Source organism: Zootermopsis nevadensis, unplaced genomic scaffold (assembly GCF_977971745.1).
Source record: "Zootermopsis nevadensis isolate Lab colony 2312 unplaced genomic scaffold, Znev_1.0 Znev_ptg000045l, whole genome shotgun sequence".
Classification (NCBI taxonomy): Eukaryota; Metazoa; Arthropoda; class Insecta; order Blattodea; family Termopsidae; genus Zootermopsis; species Zootermopsis nevadensis.
The window spans coordinates 2,133,686-2,150,625 of NW_028259177.1; the positions used below are offsets into that span (position 1 = coordinate 2,133,686).

General features: G+C 39.6%; 1 protein-coding gene and 2 long non-coding RNA genes across 4 annotated transcripts in view; 1 reads left to right on the forward strand and 2 right to left on the reverse strand.

Annotated features, from left to right (window-relative positions):
* Positions 1–16,940, reverse strand: part of LOC147871627 (kelch-like protein 10) — a 128,746-nt gene that overhangs the window by 88,246 nt on the left and 23,560 nt on the right. The gene's annotated exons all lie outside the window — the stretch shown is intronic.
* Positions 535–7,346, reverse strand: LOC147871633 (uncharacterized). Its single transcript, XR_015538530.1, has 3 exons — positions 7,277–7,346; positions 6,642–6,767; positions 535–4,987 (listed from the first exon to the last, which is right to left on the reverse strand). It is a non-coding gene; the product is annotated as an uncharacterized LOC147871633 (long non-coding RNA).
* On the forward strand, positions 9,997–14,207 carry LOC147871634 (uncharacterized). Of its 2 annotated transcripts, XR_015538535.1 has the most exons (4): positions 9,997–10,124; positions 10,436–10,656; positions 12,135–12,374; positions 12,771–14,207. It is a non-coding gene; the product is annotated as an uncharacterized LOC147871634 (long non-coding RNA). The 2 variants fall into 2 exon arrangements; XR_015538534.1 differs by lacking the exons at positions 9,997–10,124; positions 10,436–10,656 and adding an exon at positions 11,676–11,809.

Consider the following 16,940-nt stretch of genomic DNA (forward strand, 5'->3'; position numbering starts at 1 on the left):
ATGGACAGAATGACTGATAAATTCACTACTTTAGTACAGGGACTCCCTCGAACGTCGACACAGGTTTTCTTAGATTTCCTCTGTCTTTAAGCAAATTCTGAGATGGTTCCCAAGTTCCAAGTAGCCACTTCATGCTTCTCATGCAGCGCTCCCGATTTAAATTCATCAAAATTTAATCCATTACAGTGGAGGCCGGTAAATTACTTATTTAACTTTCCAAATTATAGCTTAAAAGTTCATTAAGAAACAAATCAGAAGTCAGAAGTGTGTGCTATAAGGGTGTCAGATTCGGTTGCTTTGTGGCTCTAGCCATGTTCAGATCGGTGCATCGCCATAGCCGATACAGACGCGAGACAAACACTTAGAGAGAGATATAGAGATCTACCCTGGTGGAAACACAAACCACTAATAAGAAATATTCTATTGATCCACCCTCTCCACCGCAGTCGAAATGGGAAGGAGGTGTCGAGTTCTATGTGTCGTAGGTTTGCTTGGCCCACGCCCCAGACAATAAGGTATTCAAACGCCCATACAACCAATAGGCAATGAATTTAATTACTTCAAACAAGTGCCACATCAATGCAGTACTTAATATGAATGCCATATATATATATTACTTGGGCCACTGAAAACACAAAACGATTACCAACAAAATCTTGATTAAAATTATTTAGATACAATCAAAGCAATCAAGATAAAAATATCTAATACAATCAAGGCCCACACAACAGCCTCACTATTGGTAATACCCCTACGTCTCCTTCGGCTGGGACCACCCCGAGGGACCAAAAATATCAACCACATGGCAGTTGCCCCGTCAACTAACAACAAAACAACAGGATGGGCAACTACTACAATAAAATACAAAACCACCTCACAGGGCGTACCCAGCCGGAGTGGGGTTGTCGACCGACCTGCAGCTACTGACCAGCTGAGAGAGTGTCTCACTGACTTCTTTCTGTGTTCTGGCGAGAAAGGTTGGTATGCATCAGTTCCTCCTCAAACACCAGAGCCAGCTCTACCTTGGCTCACTTGGAAATAAAAACAGTAAGTAGACATAAATCTGTAGTCTGTATGAGTGATCATTCCAGAATTTCTTCGTTTTCCATAGTTGCTGAAGGAAGTTTGGTTACTTTACAAATTTTACAACGAAAGATAAATTTATGATTTCATATCAAAGTTCATGTGTTGTCTCCTCCGGTAACTTTTGAATCAAATAACAGATTGAATGGATCATTTCTGAGAGGTGACCCAACCTTTGTATCTTTTAATTATCTTCACAATAAATCTGCATGGCGTGGTACTTCATTAAGTGCCAGGGACAATTTAACCTTTGCAAGATTTAAGCTTTTTACTGCAGGGAATCTGAGGATGGCTGTTTTCTGGGTTGTTGTGCCTTGTAGTCTGGTAGAATTTTACCGATATTTCAGAGGTCCTTGCTGCCTCAATCATCAGGGTGATAATGGAGGCAGCATTGCCCTAATGATGGATTCAGCAAGGACCTCTGAAATGAGTAAACTTCTACCGCACTGAGTCCAGGATAGACAGCGCTCCATAATTTACACTGCCAAGGGAAGTGAAATATCAAAGGTCAGACCTTGAAATTCGCACAGGTCCAAGGTCTGTGTACGTACTCAGTTTATCGACTATTCACACTTTGAATCCCGAGGCTCCTCTAAATAATGCTCACAAATACAGCTCCTACCTGAAATAAAACACTTCTCCATTACAATGATCAACTGGTTAATGCCGCTTAGAAGTTAATCGTTTACTGTAGGACCACTCGAAACCCGTATGTAGACTCCGTGGGCAAAATTCATTGTTACTGAATGTTAATGTTGGTGGTATAAACAGTTACCACCGAGCTTCAAAGGGTTGGATAAAAATATTGCGACTGAAGAACATCCACGCCTTCAGCACACCCAAGCAAGCCCACGAGAGATTTCCTTCCCCAGACGGACGAAAGGGGTTCTGATTCCATTTCAACCCTTCAGCATGCAGATAAGTGACGGGCTCTTTTCAAAAAGGTACTGAACTTTCGGGTTCCATAAAGATCGTGGAATATGTTGACCATATGAACTACCACCAGCTTCTCAGGAAGATGTATGCTCCACAGAATTATTCTCCGCGGTAGCTGACTAAACAGAAAGACAGTTTGTGAGTCATGACTTGCAGTTTCCAATCACACGCGGAGAACCTGCTATCCGAAATGAGAATTAACCGAGACTTTTCTCAGACTTAGTATTTCTGCTCCGTACCGGTGGAGGTTCCAGAAACAGGCCACACTGAGGTTTCCCATGGCATATGCCGTGACTGTAAGCCACTTTTAATTAAGCCACGACCACTTCCTTCCACACCATTTCCAATTCATTACTCATTCACCAACACGTCGTTCGACACTCATCAACCCAGCCACTAGCTTCAGCGTCGTCACAAAGGACCATGGAATAAACAAAACAACAACCTTAAGTGTATCCTGAGAGGTCTGTAGTAAATGTGCACCTCAATCCAGAAATCGTGATTTGATCCATAGGTTTCCTGCTTGGAATTCAAATTTCGCTGGTTTAGAGTCCAGGACCCACCACGGTCTTTCCCACTGTCGCAATGCCTCAAAATTGTTGTTGCTCTAGTAGCAGAAAAAGAACAAAGAAAAATCATTACTGTGTTCACCAATGGACCACATCCTGAGCCAGATGAATCCAGACTCAAAACTCCCACCTTGCTTCATTAGGATCCATCTACATCTAGATCTTCCTTTCACGTTTCCTAACAAACTTTGTTGTAACAGCATAAACCAAATACAAAACTAACAGAGGAACAGGTCCTACATTCCAGCATGGAATACTTTTAGAACAGGTTCTTTGTGATTCTGAACAGGACTTAGCATTCACTTAATGAAAGTGCAACTGCGTTACTCTAGATGTTACATCACTCCTACAAAGATACTAACACAGCAAATATCGCATTGTATGTATAATCACACGCAATGTTTTTCAACTTCATTAATTACCTATTTTCTGCTGCGTACTCAACTATTTACGCTGCCAGCAACAGCAAACGTCATATTTCAGGTTCTCAGAGTAGCAAGTATTAGACGACCACGTCATGTAGTCTGGAAAAAGGCGGCAAGAGTTTCACATTTGCTTGCTGCCTCCATCTTCAGGGCAGAATCAGCAATCGTCGACAAACTTCTACCAGACCACACCCAGAAGACAGTCATCTTCAACAAGAAATGATGTTTGCGTTCAGCTGTCAGATAACTTGGGTTCCTCCACAGAGGATATGGACCCAAAATGAATACTACAATTAAAAATCAGTATAACACTTTAACTGCGACCTCTGAATGTACAACTACGTGCTTTTTGTACTGTCTGGAGTATGAAGAAATGTCCGTTACATAAACAATTAATCTTCCTATGGGCATTCTTTAAAAATACATAAACAATATAAAATTCCCAGTGTTATTGTTGGCCAAGGCCCTGGGTAAAATTACGCACTTACATTTTACTCATAAACTATTAATACTATTGTGTTTAACAATAAAGATGACACCATAAATAATTTTATCAAGATTAACAACATTTTATGCACAGAGGAGCTAAACAGAAAACAGAGGAATATAACTCAATAAAAGAAGCGCTGTCCTATTAACAACAAAGTAAAAGCCAGTGGCGGCTCCTGAGTCTGAGCAGTGGTAGTACTGCTCAAAGCGGAATAATCAGGATAGTTTTACAACACAAAACGACATAAATAAATGAAAAGTAAATTTACATCAGGAGAAAACTCGATGATGTTTTAATTATTTGTAAGTCCTGAAGACGGAGGCCATGATTTCCTACATCATTTTTTTCAGTAAAAGACAATGTTACTAAAAGCCGGCTGTGGAGACCGCAGCTCTGATTCGCGCTGTAACAGTGAACTGCCCCTCACTCCACCTCACACTGCGCTCGCAACTTTAGACCGGCCAGCCGCGCTGAAATCCTTGCAGCCGGAAATATTAAAATAATGATATAGAGGAAACAAAGTGTTGCAAATTATATAAACACAAAAAATAAATTTTTTAAATTTTTGAAAAATTATAAGGGGTGCTGCAACTCTGCAGCTCTTATGGAGGGGCCACCACTGGTAAAACCACAAGTTAAGAGTATAGTAAAAGTTAACACCTTCATAACAACGTCTGAAAGCACAAAATTCAGCATTGTCAAACAAACATATTGACTGACAACGTTAAATACTCTGTGCTCTTAGTTTTGTGTACCGAGTTCAAACACAAACCTCGTACATCGTTTAAACCAAAGTCGGCTGAGGGAGGAAGAAAAAAAAGTAATTAATATTACTTAAGTCTTATTTCCAGTCTTCACTGGAAATCCTTCTTAATAAATTTATCACAGATCTTAGGCTGTGAATGTTGACGAGTTTTACTGAAATTCTTAGATCTGTTCATTTCTACCAATTCCTCTTTTGCAACACGTTACACCAATTCCAGAACATGTTCTTACACACACATCAGATGACATTTGTTCAGAAACTCAAAGCAGAAATCACGTGATACGGATGCTGTGTACAATTACGTCTCCACGGAGTACCCTGGCAATGAAACGATGTATTACACACAACAGGAAAAACACCAATTCATACATTAATGGTTCTCGAGATCACTCTGTTTAGTGCACGTACACACAGAAACATGGGCACTATCCATATTATATGCTCTAATGTGTCTTCAGATGACTCCACTGACTGAATGATTTATTACACACGTCACAGGAATATGGACGTCGCCACTATGTGTGCAATTATGCATCTTCAAATGATGATTCTGTCGGAACGACTTACTGCACACATTACAGGTACAAGGATACTCTCCACTATGTGTGCGTTGATGTCTCTTTTGACCACTTGGCCAACGAAATGTTTTACTGCATGCATCACAGGAATTGGGATGTCCCCCACCATGCTCAAGTTCATGTTCATTCTGAGGACTCTGCTGAAGAAATGAGGAAAGAATTATGATAAAGTTAACATAAAGAAGAAGAAGAAGAAGAATGAGATTGAAAGCAACACGAAAGTTTTTTCTACCAAATCCGATTACCTGACCCAAATTTAGTGGAAGGTGTGCAAGAATTTGAAGTCCACATCGCAGTTTACAACAGTTAATTCACTGAGGTATGTGACGTAATCTGGAGCCCATGCCCCCAATTTAACATCATACTCAAACAATAAATGCCAAGTCACTCAGTTATCTTGGTTCTTACTCTGTACCAGGTTGGATCTGAATTCCATAGTACATGCATTTTTTTACACAGTGGGACAGCTACACGTAAATTTGTTGGTTCAATCACTTGATGGCTACTTATAGCAAGAGATTAAATATTTTGGAGCCCCTGGTCTTACATCGCATAACGTGTTCTAACTCTGAATGGTAGGTCACTGTATTAAAATGTGAACACAAACTTGGCAAATATATTACTCTAGATGCAGTGGGATAGGAAGATGTCGGATGTTAGTTCAATTAGTTCCTTGATACTTGTAACAGAAAGTTGGGTTTCTTATCAGGCCTGAACTCGGATACATATCAAATGGACTCCCAAATGATAGCATGGTACGAGGTGCGATCGGAAAGTTTCAAGACTGTGTCAATATAGGGCGAACCGGATGTAGTACGAGCTTCTGCCGCTAGGGGGTGCGGCCTACATTCATAGTGAATCAGTGTGCCAACCGGCATCATCGAATTAGCATTTGTTTCTTAGTTACGGGAGTTTTGGTAGTGCATTACACCGACCCTCCTGCGATTTCGGAATGGCGGATTTTCAAATTTTGCCAAAGACTCGCCAAAACGGCTACGGAAACCTATGAAATGCTAAAGCAAGCATTTGGGGAGTCCGCAATGGGTCGTGCACAAACGTTTTTGTGGCATTCACGTTTTAAAAATGGCCGAACCTCTGTCGATGATGGCGAGCGTTCTGGACGACCATCTTCGAGCACAACGCCCGAAAATGTTACGAAGATTCGGCAGGCCATTCACGAAGATCGACGTCGTACCATCAACGACTTGTGCGACATTGTTGGGATAGGCTATGGGACCTGTCAGCTGATTCTAAAGGAAGAACTCCACATGCGACGCATCATGACAACGCGCCAGCGCACACCGCCCTCAAAGTTCGGCAGTTTTTGGCCTCAAACACCATGGCCGTCATCCCGCACCCTCCTTATTCGCCGTGTGACTTCTTCATCATGCCAAAGATGAAAATTCAGCTAAAGGGAAGGAGATTTGAGACGATAGAAGAGATTGAGGCAGAATCGCAGATGGTGCTTGACAGGCTGACAAAGAAAGATTTCCAGGGATGCTTCCAGGCTTGGCAGCGGCGCTGGGATCGTTGTGTTCACTCCCAGGGGAACTACGTCGAGGGTGATGGATGAATTTAATACCTGAGATAAGTGTACGGGTTTTTATAGGCGCAGTCTCGAAACTTTCTGATCGCACCTCGTATTTAAGAGGTTAATAAAAAATTCTACTGCACGGAATAGAAGAAAAGTCACGTATGCCAACTATCCCTGAATTCTCATCCATCCCTGGATACATTTGTACATACACTCAAACAGATAAGAACCATAAATAATTTGGTTAAAGGGAGGCTTACCTTCCATTCATCTTTCATTATGGGAAAAGCTGATGGTGTGTAAACCTCATCATTTCTCACGCCAACGGAATCCTCTTCTCTCAGAACATCCACGTCATTTTCTATCTTGATTTTATCAATATTCTGCTGTAAAATTACGAGTTAAATATAAATTCCTTGAGATGATATGCATCAAATGCAGGTATAAACTGGATGGGAATCTACAATAGCATATTCTGAAATAGAATATGGGGTGCCCTCAAACTAATATTGAGTACATTCAGGATAAAATTGTATATCACAAATCAATTTCACATAAAAATTTCCAGAATATAAGAAACTGCTGTAATGCAATGTGCGGCAAGAACATTCATTAACCTTGTGTTGATGAAACAAGAAATTTACTGGAGTCTTACTGTAGTGATGCCACGGTACAAGGCATCTCACATTCAACCCCGATAGATACACACGTTCTTTCTTTCTTTTATAAAGTTAATTCCACACTGTTAACAGTGTAGTGGACTGAGTCCCAGAAGCTCACATGATTTTATTCCGTCCAGCTTCATACTATAATATCTAAATCGAAACTTTCAGCCATCTCAAAATTCGAAATATAATTTTAACGCTTCTATTTCATGTGTTCCTGTTACTCCTACTGTTTATTGTCCTGTTGTCTCGATGATCCATCCGACCGAGGAGTGAACATTTAAGTTTGTGCTCACCATAAAAAACTGCAACAACTAAATAAAGCCGAGTATTGTCAGGTTGGTATTACCGAACTAGCTCGTAGCTCGCTCGATGTCACGTGCTACGAATGGAAGAGACATTCTAACCAAACTTTTTTTTTTATTCTCACGCCTATCATCAGTTCGTTTTCTCCTTGTTCTGCCTTTATATGGTACCAATTCAGTGTTAAGACCGCAATCTTCCGAGATATGTGTACACGCTATTTTACAGGAACCCTTAAAAATATAAGGCCATTAACAGCTCCTGCCCTGGAAATGGCGTCTTTAAACCAGAACGCCTTCCCATCTGCCGCGTAGAATTATATGATCCCAGACTTGAGACAATTTACAGAGCCTTTAAATAATTATATATGTATCACATATCACATTATTTGTTCTAGCATTAATTTTCCGTTTCAGGTAAAGAGGAGGACTGCTTGTTATTTAGATGTCCTCTCAAATAAAATCACGTCTTAAGACAATTCCAAGGATAAAGGAACGTTGTAAAAAAGCGATGCTAATGAAAGTAATCTATAATTAATACGAGGAAGGTGTTAAAATTATGGACGTGTTCTTGGGTGGCTGAAATATTCGACACGCATTTTACGCTCTACACAGGTGTTTTAGAAAGTGCTCTAAAGACAACCTTCAGCACGGGGAGTTAAATACCGCTGTTGTGTTCGTCCTGGGGTAATACTTTCTTAGTGTCCCTTTAACTTTTGCTCTAAAATACTTTATTTATCATAACATTTGAACACTTGAATGAGACACTTAACTAACCCCCCGAAGGGCAGTTAGTTAGGCATGTTACTTAAGATTTCAAAACGCAACCAACCTCCTAATGTTTTAACCGTCAATTCGAGGCGGTTAGTTTAGTTTCTTACACAAGGTTGGTTGCGTTTTACAAACTTGACCAACCCCCCCGTAGGAGCTCCGAAAGGAGCGCCCTGCTCTAGTACTATAAAAATTTGTGATTTCGTCGTCGTTAATAAATTACGTCGTCAATCAACAATGTCAACAGATATTTGTTTATACTCTGCATTGTTGTGTTGGTATAGAAACACAACAATGCCGAGTAAACAAATAACGCTTCACAACAAAGAAATCAAAAAATATCAAGCCAGTCGCATGATCACTGCTCCAGAAGCAGCAGACCGCATTCTTGATTATCGACTGACAGTTGGCTTAAAACATCAGAAAAGTGAAAGAAGACGTCATCAAGTATTTGAAGTACCGACTCCAACAACTTCAACAAGGTAAACTGATACTCATTCGATATATTACGATTACGAAAACTATTATGATCGATTTTAAGACGAATATTTGCAAGGGTGGAGATAGACGTGGAAGGTTGACTGAACAAGAACATCGACGTAAAGACGTAGAATATCAGATTAGAGAACGCGCTCCGAAAGGAACGCCCTGCTCTAGTCTACTATAAAAATTTTTGATTTTCGTTGTCTTCAGGAAATGACGTCTTCAAACAATGTCAACAGATATTTGTTTATACTCTGCATTGTTGTGTTGGTATAGAAACACAACAATGCCGAGTAAACAAATAACGTAATAAATAAACAAATACCAAGCCAGTCGCATTGTCACTGTTCTACAAGCAGCACATCGTCTCCGAACAGCGACTTAAAACTATTTAAGAAATGAAGGAAAGTGAGAGAAGACGTACTGACACCAACAAGGTAATCTGATACTGATAAGAATACTCATTCGAGTCAAACTGCTTACGAAAACTGACGCCTCTGTGTTTAAATTATATTTAGGCGATAAATACAATGAAAGGAAGGGGTTAAAAGACTTGAGTAAGACACAAAACTAACCACCCCTTTGGGGGGGGTAGTTTAGTTTTTTACTCAAGATTTTAACAAATTAATATACAAAAACCTCAGAATTTTAAATTTTTAAAAAAAATGCAAAACTTGCTTTACATATAGATTATAGATATACATAAAGCTTAAAAATTTTCAGCAGAGACGAAAGCATCTACGGAATAATAAGAGTGAGTGAAGAGGTAATCTTTCAATGCAGGCTTAAATACCTTTATATAATAACTTAGACTTTTAACTGTTGGTGGAAGATTATTAAACAACTTGATACCTGTATAGTAGACTCCTTTTTGATATTTAGTAAGGTTAGGATTTGGCACATAGAGATCATGTTTCCATCTTGTATTTAAATTATGTACATCTGTATTTCTTTTAAATTTATCTAAGTTTTCCACCACACATGATAGACAGCAGAGTATAAATTCACTTGCAAGTGGAAGTATATTAAATTTACGAAATAATTTTCTACAAGATACCCTGCTTTTGACACCGGCCATTATTCTAATTAATTTGTTTTGCATGTAAAAAGTTGTCAGTGGAACCATGGTTCCGGATAATTTGACGTAAATACGTCATACCTGCTTTACAATCGAGTAAAGTTTGATTAAGACATTGCTTATTTAAATTGAATTAGTTACGCTTAAGATGGGTCTGTGGTAGATGAATGTAATGTAATGTAATGTAAGGTAACTATGTAGGTAACCATTGTTTATTTGTTGATAAACAGATGACGTATCCCAGGTAACATAACAATGAAGTTATGTTACCTAAGAAACTAATTGCTACGTGATCTGTTTACTCGGCATTGTTGTGTTACATTACTGCCGTCAACAATCCGCTTTCGTTATTGCAGAAAGAACTGAGCTGTGAATCGGCTGTAGAATAAGTGCGTCGTAGAATAGATAATTTTGTGCTGGTAAAAACGTTTTAGAATATCACAGGTACTTATCTTATGTAAGAATTATTACATTACATTACATTATAGAGACGTATTTACGTCAGATTCTCCGGAATCGTGGTTCCTCTGTCAACATTTCATATCTTATATTTCTGAATCTGTAGTATTACAGAATCTGAAAATCGTGTACAATGAACACAGAAAAATACGACCTTGAACCCATCCGTACGTGTTTTGTATTGTTCACTGAGGTGAACTCTAGAAACTGTGATGGGTGTGTTATAGCTTCATTGCTTAATTTAATTAACAGTAATATAAAAGTGATTTATATATTTTCAATTGTGTGTCTTTTAGATACCGGTGACAGAAGGTGACGTCTTCAAACAATGTCAACAGATATTTGTTTATACTCTGCATTGTTGTGTTGGTATAGAAACACAACAATGCCGAGTAAACAAATAACGTAATAAATAAACAAATACCAAGCCAGTCGCATTATCACTGCTCCAGAAGCAGCACATCGTCTCCGAACAGCGACAGAAAACCATTTAAGAAATGAAGGAAAGTGAGAGAAGGTAATCTGATACTGATAATAATACTCATTCAAGTCAAACTGCTTACGAAAACTGACGCCTCTGTGTTTAAATTATATTTACGCGATAAATACAATGAAAGGAAGGGGTTAAAAGACTTGAGTAAGACACAAAACTAACCACCCCTTTGGGGGGGGGGGGGTTAGTTTAGTTTTTTACTCAAGATTTTAACAAATTAATATACAAAAACCTCAGAATTTTAAATTTTAAAAAGAAATGCAAAACTTGCTTTACATATAGATTATAGATATACATAAAGCTTAAAAATTTTCAGCAGAGATGAAAGCATCTACGGAATAGTAAGAGTGAGTGAAGAGGTAATATTTCAATGCAGGCTTGAATACCTTTATTTAATAACTTAGACTTTTATCTGTTGGTGGAAGATTATTAAATAACTTGATACCTGTATAGTAGACTCCTTTTTGATATTTAGTAAGGTTAGGATTTGGCACATAGAGATCATGTTTCCATCTTGTATTTAAATTATGTACATCTGTATTTATTTTAAATTTATCTAAGTTTTCCACCACACATGATAGACAGCAGAGTACAAATTCACTTGCAAGTGGAAGTATATTAAATTTACGAAATAATTTTCTACAAGATACCCTGCTTTTGACACCGGCCATTATTCTAATTAATTTGTTTTGCATGTAAAAAGTTGTCAGTGGAACCATGGTTCCGGATAATTTGACGTAAATACGTCACACCTGTTTTACAATCGAGTAAAGTTTGATTAAGACATTGCTTATTTAACTTGAATTAGTTACGCTTAAGATGGGTCTGTGGTAGATGAATGTAATGTAATGTAAGGTAACTATGTAGGTAACCATTGTTGTTTATTTGTTGATAAACAGATGACGTATCCCAGGTAACATATCAATGAAGTTTGACGTTTCCCAGGTAACATATCAATGAAGTTTGATGTTTCCCAGGTAACATAACAATGAAGTTATGTTACCTAAGAAACTAATTGTTACGTGATCTGTTTACTCGGCATTGTTGTGTTACATTCCTGCCGTCAACAATCCGCTTTCGTTATTGCGGAAAGCGCTGAGCTGTGAATCGGCTGTAGAATAAGTGCGTCGTAGAATAGATAATTTTGTGCTGGTAAAAACGTTTTAGAATATCACAGGTACTTATCTTATGTAAGAATTATTACATTACATTACATTATAGAGACGTATTTACGTCAGATTCTCCGGAACCGTGGTTCCTCTGTCAACATTTCATATCTTATATTTCTGAATCTGTAGTATTACAGAATCTGAAAATCGTGTACAATGAACACAGAAAAATACGACCTTGAACACATCCGTATGTGTTTTGTATTGTTCACTGAGGTGAACTCTAGAAACTGTGATGGTAAATAACTGATGGGTGTGTTATAGCTTCATTGCTTAATTTAATTAACAGTAATATAAAAGTGATTTATATATTTTCAATTGTGTGTCTTTTAGATCCCGGTGACAGAAGGTGACGTCTTCAAACAATGTCAACAGATATTTGTTTATACTCTGCATTGTTGTGTTGGTATAGAAACACAACAATGCCGAGTAAACAAATAACGTAATAAATAAACAAATACCAAGCCAGTCGCATTATCACTGCTCTACAAGCAGCACATCGTCTCCGAACAGCGACAGAAAACTATTTAAGAAATGGAGAAAAGTGAGAGAAGACGTACCGACACCAACAAGGTAATCTGATACTGATAATAATACTCATTCAAGTCATACTGCGCATTCAAGGGTTAAAACACTTGGATAAGACACAAAACTAACCACCCCTTTGGGGGGGGGGGGGTTAGTTTAGTTTCTTACTCAATGGGGAACTTCATACTTATGATTCAATTTAACATTTTAGAGTGATTAATTCAAGGAGTATGAGATGGTTGAGACATGAACCGCACAAAATTTAACAGATTCAATTGACTTTAGGTAGGTGGATGATCTGAACACGACAATGAACCTTTAGAGTTCCATAATATAAAGCAAGAATTTTGACGTACGTCTACACGGAAGGGACATTCGGCAAAAAAGCGTAACGGAGATGTGTAGGATCCGTATCCGTAACGTCGTGTTTGTTTATTTCAGTCGTAATCCAGGGCGAGCCTCAGCTACTGGGCGGGCGACAGGTGGCGGATAGTGATATGAGGGTTAGCTGCGAATAAGGGGCAGTCCCGGACCGAGGCGGCAAGACCGGAGAGCGTGGGAGTGTAGCTGGTGGCAGGCTACACCCATCAAATACCACATGAGCTCAGTGCCCCCACTGCCTTGTGGGTAGGGGAGGAATCCCCAAAGGCTACGGGAAGGAAAACCCTGACAGAAAACCAAGGGTAGAAGGGGCTGCATAGGGATAGAGAAACCAATCCTTCTAAGGGAAAGAACCCGGAATAAAAACTTCTGGAGGACGGGGGGGGGGGGGGGGGGGTTGCACATCGGACTACCAACCCAATTCTGGAAGAAGCTCACACACTGAAAGGGCCGTAGTGCTAGAGAAGAAGAGGTTGGAGCAGAAGCGCACATGTAATGAAGAAATTCGAAACTTTCATTTTGTTTGTATGTATTCTTCCTTTGTGTGTGTCTGCGTGCGCGCGCGAGCGTTTGGGTGTGTGTATGTGGCGTGGGGCGTGGGGCGTGTGGGGCCTGGTTTCCTGTCGTGTTGTATCGTGTGGTTTGGTGTGTTGTGGTGTGTTCTGCAGTCGTGTCGCGTCGTGTCGTGTCGTCGTGTGCTGTCGTGTCGTGTGGTGTACTGTGGTGTGGGCCGACACCACACGACACGACACGACACGAGACGACGCCACACGAGACGACGCCACACGAGACGACGCCACACGACACGACGCCACACGACACGACGCCACACGAGACGACGCCACACGACACGACGCCACACGAGACGACGCCACACGACACGACGCCACACGAGACGACTGCACACGAGACGACACACCACGCGACACGTCAGCACACCACACGACACGACACTATACGACTGCACACCACACCACACCACACCACACCACACCACACGACAAGACACCACCCCCACACCACGCCCCAGACGCCCCACACGCCACACACACACCCAAGCGCGCGCGCACACGCACACACACACACAGAGGAGGAAGACGTACAAACCTAATGAAAGTTTCGATATTCATTACATGTCCTTCTTCTTCTTCTTTACCACTACGGCCCTTTCAGTGTGTCAGCTTCTTCCAGAATTGGGTTCTTAGCCCGATGTCCAACCCCCATAGTCCTCCAGAAGTTTTTATTCCGGGTTCTTTCCCTTAGAAGGATTGGTTTCTCTATTCCTATGCAGCCCCTTCAACCCTTGGTTTTCTGTCAGGGTTTTCCTTCCCTGTTTTAAAGAAGTAATTGTTTTGTTTGTTTGTTTGTTCCGAAATGTAAATCGATCAATCGATAAGGAACATGAATGATATTTTATTATCTTAATTATAATAAATTTTAAATAAAATTATATTGTGATCAGACTGATTAAAATAAATAATTGATATAATTGTTTTATTTCCATTGTCATAAATATTGTACAGATTTCTTCCAATTTTGGGCTGTGGTCTCCAGAAACCAAGTTTTATTGCTGGAGAGTGGCCATGTTTGAAGAATATTCAGATTGCATATTTGTTAGAATGTGGAACAGGAAATCTACCTTTTAGTTTCTAGTTTTCATTTTTATGTTTGATTAGTGGAGTTAGGCTTTGAAATTTTCTATTATGATATATATTTAAAAAATGCTTTTTCATAGGTTAAAAAGCATACATAGAGATTATGTGAATTTAAAGTTAAATTTGATAAATTATGCATGGAAATAGTTAAATAAATGGAATGATTGTTAATTTATAAATAATGATAGTTCATCATATAAATTGGAGTATTAAAACATCAGTAGGTCTCACAAGTTCTCTGCAGAATATATTTGTTTTAATTTGGAATGAAGATTCTTCTCCATAATTACAAAATCTTTGAGGTGGCAAGAAGGGTTGCTTCAATGCGTCATTCAGTTTCCATCAATTAACCTCAAATACAGTAAATAAAAATGCGATTAAATATTAATAACGCTAATAAGAATAACTTCAAGGGCAACAGAGTTTTGTAGACAAAAATCCCTACGTTCACAGGTCGTGTAATTGTTTCTGTCCCGACGCAGAAGCACGGAAATGTAACTCATCTGTGAGGATTAATACCACGTCACTTTTATGACAATTTAAGCAGTCGCTTTTGTGTAACACTTTTAACGGGAGTAACACAAAAGCTAAGCGAGTTTTGTGAAACAAAATACTGAGGAAAATCTCAGGCGGGATCTATGGGAGATAGGAGTTGAAGGAGACTGGATTTTGTTGGCCCAGGACAGGGTCCGGTGGAGGGCTTTGGTTAATTCGGTGATGAACCTTCGGGTTTTATAAGCCATCTGGTTGGTTGGGTCCACTATTTGGGAAGCCTGAGGGGAAGAGACCTCTGGGGAGACCTAGACGTAGATGGGAGGACAATCTCAGGCGGGATCTATGGGAGATAGGAGTTGAAGGAGACTGGAGTTTGTTGGCCCAGGACAGGGTCCGGTGGAGGGCTTTGGTTGATTCGGTGATGAACCTTCAAGTTCGGTAAGCCATCTGGTTGGTTGGGTCCACTATTTGGGAAGCCTGAGGGGAAGAGACCTCTGGGGAGACCTAGACGTAGATGGGAGGACAATCTCAGGCGGGATCTATGGGAGATAGGAGTTGAAGGAGACTGGAGTTTGTTGGCCCAGGACAGAGTCCGGTGGAGGGCTTTGGTTGGTTCGGTCGATGAACCTTCTGGTTCCGTAAGCCATCTAGTTAGTTAGTTAATTAGTAAGTTACTTAGTTCTTTCAGTTGTGTGTCCGTAAGGAGACGAATATAATTTAATCTACCTTCTGAGACTCTTCGGAATTGTTAACTGTCTTTTCAAGGTAACTTTTGTAGAAGAAAACGGTATCAACGAGACGTGTTTTGAACCAAAGTTACAGTCTCGAACTGTTTCATAAAGCTTCTTACATGTCTTCAGGGTTCGTTCTTCAGTATCTCACACATTTATTACCTAGAATACAAGTTGAAATAAAATTCTTCGTAAGCGTAAACGATATATTCTTACTTCTGTCTCCGCCTATTGTACACAGACTAGAGCAGGGCGCTCCTTTCGGAGCTCCTAGGGAGAGTTGGTCAAGTTTGTAAAACGCCACCAACCTTGTGTAAGAAACTAAACTAACCGCCCTGAATTGAGGGTTAAAACAATTGACCATTGCTTTTTGAAATCTTAAGTAACACGCTAAACAAACTCCCCTTCGGGGGGGTTAGTTTAGTGTCTCATTCAAGTGTTTTAACCCCTGAGTAAGAAACTAAACTAACCCCCCGTATGGGTTGCGTTTTAAATTCTTGAGTAAGACACTAAACTATCCCCCTTTGGGGTGTTAATTTAGTGTCTTATTCGGAGCACTTTCTCTAATCTGATTTTTTACTTCTTTATGTCGCTGTTCAGAGGCCAACTGTTCTTGGTCAGTCAGCTTTCTACGTCCAACCCCACCCTTTCAAATCTTCGTCTGATTTTTTCCCTTCTGTTTTTGTTGAATACGTTTTTCTACTTTTATCAATGTAAGTCTTACTTCGCTTTCCTTCATTTATTAAATAGTTCTGATGTTTTAGTTCTTTACCTCGCTGTTCACTTGCCAACTGATCTTGGTCAGCCAACTTTCTACGTCCAACCCAATCCATACATATCTTCGTTGTTTCTCTTCTACTCTTGGTGAATAAGTTTTTCTACATTTATCAATGTAAGTCTTCCTTAGATTTTCTTTATTTGTTAAATAGTTCTGATGTTTTAGTTCTTTACGTCGCTGTTCAGAGGTCAACAGTTCTTGGTCAGTCAACTATCTACGTCCAACCCCACCCTTTCAAATCTTCGTCTGATTTTTTGTTCTTGTGTTCTTGTTAAATACGTTTTCCTGCGTTTATCAATATAGGTCTCCCTTCGCTTTCTTTATTTGTTAAGTACGTCTGATGTTTTAGTTTCTTACATCGCTGTTCAGAGGCCAATTTTCTTGGTCAGTCATCTATCTACGTCCAACCCCACCCTTGCAAATCATCGTTTGTTTGTTTTTTGCTCTTCTGTTCTTGCTGAATAAGATTTTCTACGTTTATCAATGTAAATCTTCCTTCGCTTTTCTTTACTTGTTAAGTAGGTCTGATGTTGTAGTTCTTTACGTCTCTGTTCAGAGACCAACAGTTCTT